We start from the raw sequence: 15682 nt of genomic DNA on the forward strand, positions 1-15682 counted from the left end.
GTGCGGCTAAGAGATTGAAGATTCAATGAAACCGGAAAAAGCAGGTTATTATTCTTCCTTGAAGAATACGAATGTAATTGCTGGAAACTGTGTGACTCGCGATGGGATTTAGACCGCTACGACGATTCTACCATCGTGACTGAGAGTCTTGGAAATATTGTACCGAGCAGGAAGTCTTGAATGGTTTAAGTGCCCCGGAATTTTTAAACGTCTTAAAGCTTTCGACGAAAAAGTACACAGAAAAGTGTTACGAGTAATAGGAAAACAAGATTTTACTCGAAATTCCGACCTCCAACCTACAATATTTCAGGTTTTTCATAGAATACTGACGAACAGCTTCGTTCCGAGGTTTTCAACAATTTCAATACATTTAAGAGCAGCCGAGTTTGCCAAGATTTCCAAACCTATTTCGAGCTTAATGCATTTTCGAAGCTACTAAAAATCTCGTATACTCGATACTTTTGTAGAATTGCATTCGAGTCTTGCAACTACCTGTAACCTTTGCAAACGTAATAAATAATCAGCCGTTTCGTCGAAAGCAGCCGACAGATATTCTATCGCAAGTTTTCTTGAATGTACACGTGAAATCTATTGTAAACGCAGCAATATATCTCGCTAATTAACTGTAAAATAAGCACTATACACAAAGTTCTTACTATAAATTTCGTTGAAATATTTACGTAAAGCGATGCGAATCGTAAAATATACCATGAAATTATCAGAAGATTACCAAAAGATATCGTCTCTTTGAAACAGCTGATACAAAAATAATTAGAAAACGTAGCCATCAAAGATAGAAACTCGTCGGCTGTGCGTGGAAAATTGTCAGCGAGCGTGTCCAGTTAAGCTGCCATTCTAGACAGATCTCGCGTGCTTCTATATTAGGCAGAAACCGCGACTCTCGAACAATACTTCCGAGAGATCGAGGAGGCGTCGAACAATATCCAACGTCGCGGCTATCGACGCTGCGAAAGATAAACGGTGAAATAATAATCGAACGTCCATCTTGGTTCTATTGTTACTTTTTCACCGGCGGGAACTTTTCGTGGGCAGTTTCGAATCTCCACCTTTCGAAATTTTAAATTCGAGATTCTTCGGGCTCCGTGTTAGGAGACCATAAAACGCGATCGCATCCGTCTAGAAACGAAGAAAGATTAAGGAAATTCCTTGGGAATATCGTATAGGAACGGAGTAGCGACGCGAGAACGGGACGACTCGGGCCACGATTCAACGCCGTATATATCGGGATCTAAATAACGTCCTGACGTTTTACACCGACACGATCGTCGGTCTAACCTTGATTCCCTGAAAATTTTATGTTCCTATTCCGTCGCTCGTAGGTCATCTATTAAAGGTTTCCTCGACGCGCTATCGCGACTCCCTTTATTATCGCGGAGGCTAAAAGGCTTTTCTGATCGATCCACGGAATTCCAGAGAACGTAGAAATCTCGAAATTAAATGTCACTTTCGATAGAACTACGGAAAAAGTTGCTACCATAAAGGTACCGCCAGAATCGTCCAAGAATTTCTTTAGACGTGTCTTTCCGCGGCCACCGTCGTCGTTGCGTGAAATTAAAACGTTAGATCGTCGTTTGGGAGGAAAGAAACCACCGTGCGAAAGAAGAAACAGGTAGCAAATGCCTGGTATCGATGAACAACACCGTGAATTTATTTTATATAATTATTACTAGTACTAGTACTTATTAAAATGTTGGACCATCACTCGAGAGGGGAAGAACACAGTTGCGCGATACCAATGGCCATGAACGAGTGGCGGGAATAGGGTGATCGTTTACCCTAAGTCACTCTTTTACGAGTCCCTGTTGATACTTCTCGACGATCGAAAATGTCAAATTCTCTTGTTACCCTAACCGTTTGTTTAGGGCAGATAATTCTTGTAAACGTGATCCGAGGCTTTCGAGTTTGAGATGCGTCCAAAGGTAACAGTATTCGTATCTTACGATCAGATTATTAAGTTCGTCTTTCATAAGCATGCTGCAATTACACTAGTTAGAGGCAAGCGCAAACAAAATTGGAACGTAAAAGGTACAAAATTAAGGATAGGAAAATTTCGAATAAATAGTTCGGACAGCTGATGTTAAATTTTTAGTTGACGAGCGTGTTGACCAGACAACGAGAAAGTCCTGGAAAGTTTCAAAAAAGGATAGTCAGGGTCACAGCGAGGATCAGAGATGCAACGTTTAAAACGTGGGATCAGCGTAGAGTGGCAAAGTGTGTAAAAGGGAGAGTAAAAAGCAGACACAGAGCAACACAGTGTGTCAAAGATTTTCATGGAATTAGCTTTCAAAATAAAATGCCTGTCTATTCGCTCGTTGCATTTTTGGTGCAAAATAGTTTCACAATATTATTATATAGCTATTTTACGAACAGAGATCCCTTTGGTTCCAATGCATACGCATAGTGGAGAACTGGAATTTGCTGTGAGAGATACTATCTACTTCCGTATCAAAATTCACGGGAAAATCAACATCTCCGAGATACGCATACTTTACAAGACTTTTATTAAAACAATAATTCATTTTCTATAATTATTTTCATTCTGAGAATAGCTCTGTACCAATATTTACGTTTAACATCGAAATTTAGCAACAAATAACGCGTCTAAGAAAGCCTCGAATCACGCAGTATCCTGCAGAAAATTAACCCTTTGCGGTCGATGTCCACATACACTAGAGAACGAACTTTTACAACACGTTCTCTTATAAAGATATATAAAAGCTCGACAGATTAATTAACTTACTAATTTATGTATGCAAAAATAACCAAGAAATAATTTCTTCCTCGACGGACAATATAATTACGGAGGTAAACTAAATGTATACACTGGACAAGGTAATTTTCTTTCGTGCTACAAAACATGCGTCCGCAAAGGGTAAAAAACCAAACGCCTCCGGAGACCCAAATGACCCTGTCGTTTCCCCGTAAAATCAAAAACCGTAAGGATTGTCTTACTGTGAACCATTGCAGACCGCAATTGCCTCGGACTCTGTGAATCGTCCCGCGGATCATCGGAGCCGGCGGAACAGCTGTCACGAGGATGGCAGCGAGAGAGAGCTCAAGGGACGCGCGATAGAGAGAAACGAGCGCGAAAAACGAATCCACCAACGTACCGTGCCGCGCTCGTCGACCAACTGCATTGGTTTGTGGGCGCTTCTAGATCGTAGGCGCGCTCGCGGCTCGAGTCGGGTAAAATCGCGTCTCTTCGGCTCGACTCGATCGTGTTCGCCACCCTTCGACGATACTCGGCCGGTATTCGAGTGATGGCGGGGCTCGCGTACTCCCTTGACGCTCGAGCCGATAACTTTCACGGGGGTTGCGTGGACCAGAAGCCGAATTAAATAGATTAGCATCTCCATCGGGGTTCACGGGACAAGCGTACAACCTCCACCGGGATTCATATTATGCTTGATAGCCGAACACACCAGCTCCGGAACCTTTGTGCGGCGGGAGAAACGCTCCCGCGTTAATTCGATTTGCGCGCCGATTCGCGAACGGCCGCTGTGTGTTGCACACCGGAGGATTGAGTTAGGGGTATAAATCGGGGGTGTTGATTCTTGAACTGGTACGAGAGTCCAGAAAACTGTCACATAGGATTTCGATTGGAGGTCATAGTTTTGAATTTGTATTAAAGAGACATTGAGAAATTAAAATTCCATGTCCTTAACACTGAATCAACCAAGAAATTCAAAACTATTCCTGTACTATTTCATTCAGTATGGGTTCTTCAGATTTTGAATATTGTCAAACGATATTTAACTCGTTTTACATTTGATTTTAATGCAAAAGTATAAGATAATAATTCAAATTATATTTTGTTCTTTCTATTCTACTAAAAGATAGCAGAAAGTAAAAAGAGTTGGTCGGGAAATGCTTTTAAATATTGGAGAGATCGTGGCATAAATCAGTACCTTTTTTTAATAAAACGTAGCCTCTTCCCTCCGAGGTAGGGTATTTTCTACCAAACCTCCTCTAGGCTTGTTGGGATTAACGAGATTTTATGATACTGTTACAGCCTCCCGTGTTTCATAAGTGAACAGAAATTATAGACGACCAACGAAAAAAGAAAGTGGTACTTTTACTCGTGACGGAATAATTAAAACACGACGATGCGAAGATAGGTGTGAAACGGATGGTACATCCAACTGGAGGGAGAACTTCCAAGGGAAGGAAACAGGGCGAAGCGATTATTCTGTACATATTACAGCTAATTACACGTACGGCCTGGCCTCGTTGCTTTCCTCTCGCGTAATTCCCTCGTTTGATGCGTATACAGGGTGTTCTTGTACAATTTTTTAGACACTATTACGAACAAACATTAGTCATCAATATGTCACAATACTTCCAGACATATCGTAATATTACTTTAACCGAAGATAACAAAATTCAACAAAAGGTTATTCTGATTTTTTTATCGAAGAAAATATATTGGCAATTTTTAATATTGCATTTTGTTTCCGAGTACTGATTAACTTTAGTTCGTAGCGTTTGTTCGTTCGATTACTGAACGTGCTGCGAGAAACATCCTGCATATCGTACAAGGGGAAAACGCAACGCCTTAACGAAGGCTCCGAAGTCGACCTCGCATCTACCTTGACACGAATGAAAACAGGCATGCAACGATCATGCTAACAAGCGTATCGAGAAAATTCTTTAGAGTTTAGTGCTCGCGATAACGTCGCAGAAATTGAACGTTAGCGTGCGGGCCGATAATCTAACGCGTCCTATAATTCGACGCTGCTCAAATCCCACTCGCGCCGACCGTACAGATTGGACTGCATAATGAAGCATTAAGGGGAACATAGATCTCCCCATTGTCTGGTTCTCGCCTCCAAACACGGGCCAATCCAAACAAAAGGCTATCGTCATTGTCCTTGAAATTCGGGACAACATGTATACTCCATTTGCGGGCCTGAATTGGAACCCTGATGGCTGGTCACCTAGGCGTTCGAACCTGGTTTGGACATTATCGTAATAAACCATTTGTCAAACGATTATTCTCTACAGCGTATCGTGTTCAACTCGAAGCACGAAACAATTTTTAATGTTAGTCTTTATTTCAATTTTTATTCGACTCTGATCGAAATTGTTGTCCGGTAACCGTTCGATTCCCCTGACACGAGGGTGCAAAGATCCAGCTTCGCGTCGACCCGATCGTCTCGAGGAGCTTCTAAACATTGCTTCGGAGCCCGTCGAGAGTTAATTTAATCGACAATTGAACGCAGCAACTTCGTGGGAGAAGAGGCCGACGGAGGTAACAGAGGTTCGTTAACTGTGCGAGCGTTCTTCGCATTGTCGCGGCGATTGCAGAACTCCTGCCGTGAACTCTGTTGTCGCGGGAGTTTCAACAACGCCTTCGAGGCCAACACTCGCGCTAGTCCTCTCCAATTACGTGGCTTCCGGTTTTAACGCGACCGACCGTCTCGCGCTCACCTTTACCACCTGGAGATGAAGCGAACGCGAAGGGACGTCGCGCGTCTCCCGGAGCCAGGACAGCTACGCAAAAGCGATTAAACGGATGATCCAACAAGCCTCAGGACACGATGTCTGGGATGAACGACTCCATTCTACTTCGTAATGGCCAACAGCTTGAAAATCCGTTCGAGGGAATCCGAAGTAATACGATCGCTGTATATCCTGTTCTCTGGTTGTCATAACTGTTGACAATCCTATGACAGTGGATGAACGCTACGTTACTCTCGCGTTAACAGAATTTAAGGCATTGGCTGTTCTTTGCGTCTGTACGACTTGGAAATAAAATGTAAACTTTCGTAGATACTGTGTTCCTTAATATTTGTTTCCTATGTTTTGTCGCGTTATGGTTTTGATGTTACTGTTTGCGTGGAAGGAATGGAAACTCGGGGAAACAGGACAGTTAATGTTTAACCTTCCGTTGGTCGAGAAAGAGCTATGGTTGCCCCAGTTTCGAAAACTGCCCTGTATTCAGACCCGTGTCTCACATTTATAATAATAGCGATACATTCTTATAGTATCGAAATTGTAGAGATATATGTCAGGTAAGCCGTAGCTATATACTGTTATTAAGTTAACCTGGGTGGGAACAGTTGCTGGTTAAGCTGAATTTGCTACAGGAGAGAGTGGTTGATACTAAATCTGCTCTGGAATGTTTAGTAGTATAGTAGTATCTAATCTGCGGCGTATATCTTGATGAATGTTGTATCTTGGAAGTATGTAATTCGGATTTGAATCAACACTCGTAAATCAAAAGTAGAGTCGACGCGTGTGCTTACTGGTTATACAATCGTAAGATGAAAGTATTGGAACAGAATGCCAAATACGAGTTATATAATCGTTAAAAAATATATTTTATTTAAGTTGCTGCTACGAAAGGAACAAATAAATCCAATGCTTTCTTCAACCCTATGATATAAAGTAGAACCCAAGTATTGATACTTGTAAACATTGTTAAAGTAATATTTAACTTTCTCCGTAGGAAGTAGGACATAGTTTATTATTTTGTATTCAGTTAGATATCGGTATGTGAAAATTGCACATCCCATCAAGGATCGTGATGAGATTATATCGTACTTCTCGAGTTTTGTTGAATCTAGGAGAAAGTGATGAAACTCTCTTTTAGGAGTTTCGAGCGAAGTTGACTTAAAACATTAATAACTAAAATAGTGTTGCAAACTTATTTCTAACTATACATATAACGAGAATGGAAAAGAAAAACAGACCGATGTGGCGTGAGCTACGAACGGATAAAATGTGTTCTAGGTTCAACAAAAGTCGAGAGGTAGGATATAATTTTATCACGATTCTCCATTATATAAAATAATAAACTAATAAAGAAACGTTTTAGAAACTAACTTCGTACAGAGGAATTATTCTTCTCGTTGTTGTCTGCCTTTCCCGTTTCGCTCGTCAAATTTGTTAGCAGAGAGATGCTCGTTTGTAGTTTCGTTTCTCTGTCACAGAAATTCACACGTTTCGTCCTGCGTGTTCATTTCGGCCACGTTTTATTGAAACCCGCGCAAAGCTCGATTATCCATACAATATTTGGAGCGGCTTATTGCTCCGTCGACCGTTTATTGTCGAACGGATTTCGAAATCCGATTCAAAAGCCGAAAAGTAATAATTTTGCAACGCTTTCGCCGAATTTTACGCAATTTTTGTTCGCGTTTTCTCTCGCCGAGAGCTGCCATCTGGTCCCTGACGAAATCACAAACACACATTCACCGAATAACAATAAGGCGGAACGGCAGAAGCTCGATTCGTCGATGCGTGCTCGAACTATAATACAATGAAACGAAATTCACTACGAATCGATCGTGATTTTAACCCTCCGCGTATTGTGAGAATTTTATTGTATCCATCGTAAAAAGAAATATTATTTTTCGATTCTCTATACGTTCTCTAAACGTGACAATTGGTTGAATTTTTATTTTTACTGTTTGTCAGATTTACGATTCTTTCTAAACTTCTGTTAAAATTACATAAAAGTAATGTAAAATATAAAAGGGAATTTCGAAGCCTTCAAAACGATATACCATTCCTACGATTAAAACAATTTTAGTCGGTTGAAAAATTCGTACAAGCACGATACGAGAACAAAAGAAGAAACTCATGGACCGCCCATATAAATATGTAAACCACATTTTCGCTCGGCAGCGACGACGAGTGGACAGTCTAGCGTTTAACATTCCATAAACGCGCATTGTACAATTATTTTGGGGCAGTTCTCGTTTATTCGTCTTTATGAGATAATTTAGGTCAGCGCAGATTTTATGACTGTAAATCGAGTCGAGCTACTCTTCCATTTTCTTCGCGGCGAGCGCACGCGCGCACCTCTTTCTCATGGAATTAATTTTCACCATTCAGAAATAAATAATAACACACGCATACCAATCGATTTATTCGTTACTCGTTGATTACTCGGTGAACAAACGTGAAATCAAAATTAAAAATCCAAGAGAACGTACGTTTCTACTTTAATTAGAAATTTTCAGTTTTTCAACCTTCGTTTTTTGTCATCGAAATACTCTATAGGATAGGGGGGGAGGGGATAGGTTTAATTTTCCAATGAATTAACAGAGCTCGTAAAGAAATCAACACCGAAAGATAAATTGTAATCGTTGGTTCGCGAAAATTCTCATATAATTCGTTTGGTGAAGAGGCACAGTTCGAGGCTGCCGGCATACCGAAGCGAATTTACGCGAATTTTCTTTTCCCCTGACCCAGTTCCGAGCGGCGGCCAGATAAGCAGAGACAGGTTATGCTAGCTAGCTCGCCCGGATAATGAATCGCGCGCGCAAATGTCAACGGAACCAGCTCCACCTCCGGCACGTATCAAGTTATTTACATAGGTGTTTCGGCCGTGGACCATTCCGGATTCCCCATTAATCGCGATAACGCAAAGAGAATCGACTTGGTCAACTAAAGATGCTGAACGAACGCAAACAATATCCGATAATGAACTTCCGCCTCCGGAGAGATTGCTCTCGAAAATTAATATCGATAAAAATTCAATCTGGCCCTCTTTCTTTCAAAAGAAGGAAGGTAAAGAGTAATTACTTCGTCACGCCGACGTCTCTTTGCGTCTGAAAATTACCTCCATACAGTTGAAAACGTTTATTTCTTATATTCATTTCGTACCTTTTTTTTATTTATGTCCTATATCATGGGGATTCAAATTCACTTTTACTATAATAAAACAGGACGAAAGTATTGCTTTGACAGATAATTAAAAAAGTACTCGCATACCTGGTTCATTTCTCCCGCCAGTTTTACTCCCTTTGAATTATTTAGAAATTTAATTATAGTCACTTTAGCACAATTCAACCACGTATTAAGGCGCGTACAAAATGGAGCATCGAGTGGACACCGAGTGCCTCAAGAATGATCCAGGAATGAGTAAATACTGACCGAGGAATATTTCCTTTGCTTCAATATCTAATTATGACTCAAGATTCCCAAAGATATGTGTTATCTGTTCTGAGTCAGGTGCAACGGTTCCTTAGTCACGACACATGTTTATATGTATGTAAAAGAGTATCGAACTCGATGAACTCTGACGAAATCGAGGTAAGAAAATTATTCTACCAATAATTTGCAAGAACCTTCATGAAAGAAACTTTGAAATCTTGAACAACATTCGACAAAGTTAATGGAGCCGTCCAAATTTTCAAGATTAAGTTCACATTAAAATTCAACGTGAATCAAATTGACTGCTGGAGGTATCGACGAGATAACCTCGTTCATTTCTATTACGAATAAAGTTGTTACATCGATGTCTAGTGTTTTGATTTGTGCAATAATCGATTACAGCGCATTGTTCCTGATCATTGGTGGATGCAAATCAATTTTAGTGTCATCCAGACGACGTCTTTACGTAAGTAGCTGATCTCGTCGAAAGTAACAGCGGTCTGGTTAATAAGCCAGTAGTATGTACAGACCGCATTAACCAAACGCGCGATACTTCGAGTTCGTTCGCTGTCAGTGGTTTTTCGAGCGATAAAAAACAACGCGGTGAAACCCTCGTCCCGATGAAAGAACAAGTTGTGAACATTACTATCGGATTACTGACTGGCGCAAAACGATCGTGGGGCAATGACTGTCGCGATCGAATACCCCTAGAAATCATGAATAATCACTAATTATCGATTACGAACCGAATTCGAGATTTGGAACACATCGAAAACTTTGATTTCGTTTTTATCGTGTTTTTTTACATAGTTTGCATTGAGAATGAAAAACGTTTGAGAAACACTGATCCACGTATAAAAATGATTCGATCTTTGTACGAGTCTTTTCGTTTATGGTTCACAATGGAGGAGGATCGGCGAGGGATCTCTTGGACGGATTTCCTTCGGAAAACAACGATTCGGACCTCGATGGACAGATAGAGCGAACCTTGAGTCGAAGGTGCAATCGCCTCGAAGCCACGTGCGTGCGCGCGAATTGTCGTGGGAAGGCGGGAAGCGCGTAATTGAGCGAGCGAAAACGATAGCGTTTCCTTCCCGTGCTGAATTTCATCCGTGGAAATGCGATAAATTTGTTCAGAAAACGGCGTCGTTTGCCGCACGAGCCGCACACGGCACAAAACAATTTCGACCACGCCGCGTCGCGCGAACTTCAGCGTGGAAATTCGACGGTTACAAACTTCGGACGCGCGCGTAAATGGGTCGAATCGCGAAATCCACGCTGGTTAATCACTGAAACTTCCCGAAAGGGACGTAATTTTCTCCCTTTGCGTGAAACTCGACCGAAATACAAAAACGAAAATCCACGATCCTTTGACGCAAAGTCGAAACTCGCGACTGTTTGTTCGCGATTTACAGTCTATTTCCACGCAGCGTCGTGTGTAAACTCTCCGAGAATCGCGGTTCTTTTGTATAATGACTCGTGGTTCGGGAGATACGGTAATTAACATTTTTGCGCTGCATTGTTAATTTTTGCGAGAAAAACTGTACAGGAATGTTTAGTTTCATTAAAATAGATAGAATCTAGAATAACTAACTAAAATATAGTTATTTCCTTATAACAGAGGGAGTTTTCTGCAACGTCTGAACAATCGGTGCAGGGAAATTGCAGGACAACTCGACCAGATTTAATTTCAACCTCGATTATCTTGCGTTTAAAAATTCATCGACGCTGATAGATCGCGCGTGTAAAATTGCAAATCGTTCGCGAGAGCGATTTCAATGCGCTAGATGATGAAAGGGAAAGCTATTTCCTGTAAACCAACGAAAGTTCCACTCACGAAAATGCATATTACTCGGGATGCTCTCGAATATGATCGGTCATTACTCGTGCTACGGTTGGCTCGCAATCGGCGCTATTTCCTCCTAGAAACAGGGGAAAGCGGATTTACGTTGTTCCAGCTGCATCACGATCTTAATACGCTAATTTAGATCGAGTGTTCAAAACGTTTACCAAGTTATTCGGAACAAAATTGTGGTTTCAACGATCTCTATCTCTTTGATGAATCGTCAATCTATTCGTATATTTAGAAATTGTCTATTTATATACGATAAATTAAAACCCGTATCGGTTATAAGCGGCCAGAACAAAGCAAACAAGCGTATAGTACTCACTTGTTCGGACTTTGGGGTAATTCCGTGAAAATGCAATCGAATGAAGAAGTTAACCCGCGCTGTGTTAGTCGTGTGTCAAAAACGAGCACAGTGTAAACCGAGTCACTGTCCTCCTCGACTCGTCGCCACCGTTGGTGACGCTGTATCGTTAAATGGTTTCATTAGGGAATTTCTAGGCTGCCATGATACAGGAAACGCGAGACGAAACTCGGCTGCGAGATACGGCTGAATGATAGCGGGGGTCGAGCGTCCCAACGCGAGCCACGTAATTCCGAAATCCACCTCTATCGTGAACCAAACGAGTCGGTTAATTAAACCGGCTGAAATCATTAGGATAATTGCGCCTCGCGTGGCTCCCAGGGACCGAGGGACGAACTAGTCTGGCGAACATCCGTCGACGAAGATTTCAAGTTATACTTCAGAAATGAATCGGCAACGTTTTCAAGTTGTTTCGAGGAAGCACGAGTTTCGAGGACATCTGATCAGTTCGTGGGTGGCAGGAAAGTTAGGATGGCCCTTCTCTGGTAACAAATTTCGTATATCGCTCCAGAGATTAAACCAGTGACGGGTCTAGAAAAGCTCAAAGGGACAGAGTTGACTATTCGAGAATCGAGAATAAATAAAACTTGGCATTATTTAACATTACAACGTAATAGTTTAAATAATTCTTAACAATATGTGGTATATGGATAATGAAAGGGCCCATCAGTATACGTAAATAATAATTTTTCGCGAAATAATTTGTCCACCGGACGAGTTGAGATGGCTGACACACGCTGTGCTCTCCCCACTCCTCCGCCACTACATTAAAGGCTCATGCGGAGACTTACATGTCTCATTCTCGCGGGGGGGTCCAAGGGTGACGGACTTCCTGACTCGGTGGGTATCCCGGGATCATCCTAGGCTGACCAGTGGCGACCAGGGGGACCACTAGTGACCAAAACTGACCAGAACTGACCACTACTGACCACTACTGACCAGTGCTGACCAGTTGACCGATACTGACCACTTGACCAATGGTGAGCTTGTGATGACGAATTGCGACTACTTGCTGGTCAGTGGTGAGCTCTGCACAAATTTTCCCCCTCTCTTATTTTATTGATGCCAAATTTACTTGTATGTTTCTGAGTACCGTTTGATGGAAATATTGATTTTGTTTGATTTACTGGTTTCTGTTTCGTTTCTATGGATGTTTCCCCTTATCGATATTCTCTTGAATTGTTGGTCATTTTTGTTCTTTCATTATTAATTTTGGCAATCCTAATGGTATCTTAAGTATATGTGGTCATTTACTGTTCCTATTTTTTGATTGGTTCTGGAATTCATGTCTGTCTCTAACAAGAACTAATGTTGAAAGACGACGTATGATAAAATACTGCTTTCACTTCTTGTTATTTCGTACAATCGTTTGACTCTTTACCTGCGTACATGAGTATCGTCTGTTGATTAATTATTATTTTTACTTTGACGTTATTTGTGATGTGGTTTCCGACGTTTCGCTTATTTTCTTTCGATTCTGATTCCATAATCATATTCTCAATTCGTACAATTCATTGACTCCAGCTGGGTACATCAGTATTGTCTGTTGATTAATTATTATTTTTACTTTGACGTTATTTGTGATGTGGTTTCGACGTTTCGCTTATTTTCTTTCGATTCTGATTCCATAATCATATTCTCAATTCGTACAATTCATTGACTCCAGCTGGGTACATCAGCATCGTCAGTTGATTAATTATAATTTCTACTTTGATGTTATTTGTGATGTGGTTTCGACGTTTCGTTCATTTTCTTCTAATTCTGACTCATTAAAAATATTCTCAATTCGTACAATTCATTGACTCCAGCTAGGTATATCAGCATCGTTTATTATTTAATTACAATTTTTATTTTGTCTTTATTTGTAATATTCTTAGGTCATTTTGCTAAGTACACTGCTAATAGAATAAGACCCATACTAACATACATCATTTAATTCTTTAGGTATGAGTGTTTCTAAATTTCGTAGGTTGTCCAACTTATAGATTTTCATCTGCTCCATTACATTCTCCGATACACCAGCGCAACAAATTACTCCTCTACATTGGTCTTTACTAAGTGTTCTTTAATGATACTAACACAAGTAGCAGTTTTTGTTTCAGGTCAGATCTATTGTAGATCAATTCCAAGGACATCGAGGGAGGACGCTATAACCGCCGAGGGATTCAACCATCAAGGGATTCAATCATCGAGGGATTCAACTACCAAAGGATTCAACCACAGAGGGATTCGTCCTACGAGGGATTCAACCATCAAGGGATTCAATCATCAAGGGATTCAATCATCGAGGGATTCAACTACCATGGGATTCATCCGCCGAGGGACCTTTAATTCCAAGTACATTAGTCTTAAGCTTCGTCGCGAATATTAAAATTAACGTCGAAGATTTCTCTATTGTCCGTGTTGCCGCGCCCTACCAAGTAATTATTGACCAAGTAGCTTCACTTTCTCTCGTCCTCTCGTTTCCCGTTTCGATCACCACTGCTTTAATGTAGAAAGCAAGTGATCGGCCGTGTAGTTGATCCAAAAGATATAATCGCCTTCCCTTGGTAGCTCGAGATATCAAGGGCAGTAGATTCGATCCTAAGATCTGCTGCATGGTTTAACATCGCGTCGCGTCGCGTATCCCACGATTTAGCTTCATCCCTTCTTAAAAGAGATAATTGCTTGGTACCACTAATTTAGAAAATAGAAGGAGTCTCGTTTTCTCCTATCTTCTGAATTTTAGTTCCGAATCTGCTAGCTTAAATTTCGACGTTAATTTTAAGTCTCTAGTGTATCCGCGTACGTGCCACGCAATTGTTTACCAACTAGCTTCTCGTTCATTCGTTCCCTCGTTTCTCGCTTCGATCACCGCTGTTTCGTAGAACGAAATATGTGATCGGCCGTCCAGTTCGTCCGAAAAATCTAGTCGCCTGTCCATGATAGATCAATTTCTAGAAATAGAAATCAATCTACCAAGGGCAGTGTCGATTTGATCTGAAGACCTGCTGCACGGTTCAGCATCGCGTCGCGTCGCGTCTCCCAGAATTTAGCTTCACCCCTCTTTTTAAACAAAACAATTGCTTGGTACAATTAAATTAGACTTAAGCATCGACGACCATTGTACGCGTCTCCGTATGTCAAGTAATTATTTAACAAGTAGCTTCACTCGATTCGTTCTCTCGTTTCTCGCTTCGATCACCGCTCTTCCATTGAATGGAACATGTGATCGGCCGTCTAGTTGGTCCGAAAGGTCTAACCACCTTCTCTTGGTAGCTCGATCGAAGGAAAATGTTTCTTCGCTGGAAGGTGTGGAGTTTCCGTATTCTGCGGAAACGCACACCTTCCAGCGGAAGTCGTTCCTGTCTCAGGTACTCTCTCTTTGTCAGACAACTCAAGTCGGGTCCTTCGGGCTCCCGGCGGGTTGCGTTGGAGAAATGGAGACCTCGACTCAGGGATGCAGCATCCATTTTTCTATGGAGATCGAGTTAGCAAGTGCAGTAGGTTCGATCCAAAGATCCGCTGTACGGTTCAGCATCGCGTCGCGTCGCGTTTCTCACGACTTAGCTTCACTCCTCTTTAAACCAAATAATTACTTGGTATAATAAAACTAGACTTAAGCATCGACGACCATTGTACGCGTCTCCGTATGTCAAGTAATTATTTAACAAGTAGCTTCACTCGATCCGTTCTCTCGTTTCTCGCTTCGATCACCGCTCTTCCATTGAATGGAACATGTGATCGGCCGTCTAGTTGGTCCGAAAGGTCTAACCACCTTCTCTTGGTAGCTCGATTGAAGGAAAATGTTTCTTCGCTGGAAGGTGTGGAGTTTCCGTATTCTGCGGAAACGCACACTTTCCAGCGGAAGTCGTTCCTGTCTCAGGTACTCTCTCTTTGTCAGACAACTCAAGTCGGGTCCTTCGGGCTCCCGGCGGGTTGCGTTGGAGAAATGGAGACCTCGATTCAGGGATGCAGCATCCATTTTCCTATAGAGATCGAGTTAGCAAGTGCAGTAGGTTCGATCCAAAGATCCGCTGTACGGTTCAGCATCGCGTCGCGTCGCGTCTCTCACGACTTAGCTTCACTCCTCTTTAAACCAAATAATTACTTGGTATAATAAAACTAGACTTAAGCATCGACGACCATTGTACGCGTCTCCGTATGTCAAGTAATTATTTAACAAGTAGCTTCACTCGATTCGTTCTCTCGTTTCTCGCTTCGATCACCGCTCTTCCATTGAATGGAACATGTGATCGGCCGTCCAGTTGGTCCGAAAGATCTAACCGTCTTCTCTTGGTAGCTCGATTGAAGGAAAATGTTTCTTCGCTGGAAGGTGTGGAGTTTCCGTATTCTGCGGAAACGCACACCTACCAGCGGAAGTCGTTCCTGTCTCAGGTACTCTCTCTTTGTCAGACAGCCCAAGTCGGGTCCTTCGGGCTCCCGGCGGGTTGCGTTGGAGAAATGGAGACCTCGATTCAGGGATGCAGCATCCATTTTCCTATAGAGATCGAGTTAGCAAGTGCAGTAGGTTCGATCCAAAGATCCGCTGTACGGTTCAGCATCGCGTCGCGTCGCGTCTCTCACGA

At 41.9% G+C, this 15682-nt stretch overlaps 1 protein-coding gene across 7 annotated transcripts in view; it reads right to left on the reverse strand.

Annotated features, from left to right (window-relative positions):
• Positions 1-15682, reverse strand: part of LOC143351885 (uncharacterized) — a 173995-nt gene that overhangs the window by 70363 nt on the left and 87950 nt on the right. Inside the window, exon 1 of one of the 7 annotated variants that reach the window (XM_076783935.1) lies at positions 2974-3134. The exons of the other annotated variants lie outside the window; for them this stretch is intronic. The gene's annotated coding sequence lies outside the window, so the exon portion shown is untranslated. Of the gene's footprint in view, positions 1-2973; positions 3135-15682 lie in introns of those variants that run through there. 7 annotated transcript variants of the gene reach the window in all.

The sequence above is a fragment of the Colletes latitarsis genome, chromosome 2, assembly GCF_051014445.1.
Source record: "Colletes latitarsis isolate SP2378_abdomen chromosome 2, iyColLati1, whole genome shotgun sequence".
In the NCBI taxonomy this organism is placed as follows: Eukaryota; Metazoa; Arthropoda; class Insecta; order Hymenoptera; family Colletidae; genus Colletes; species Colletes latitarsis.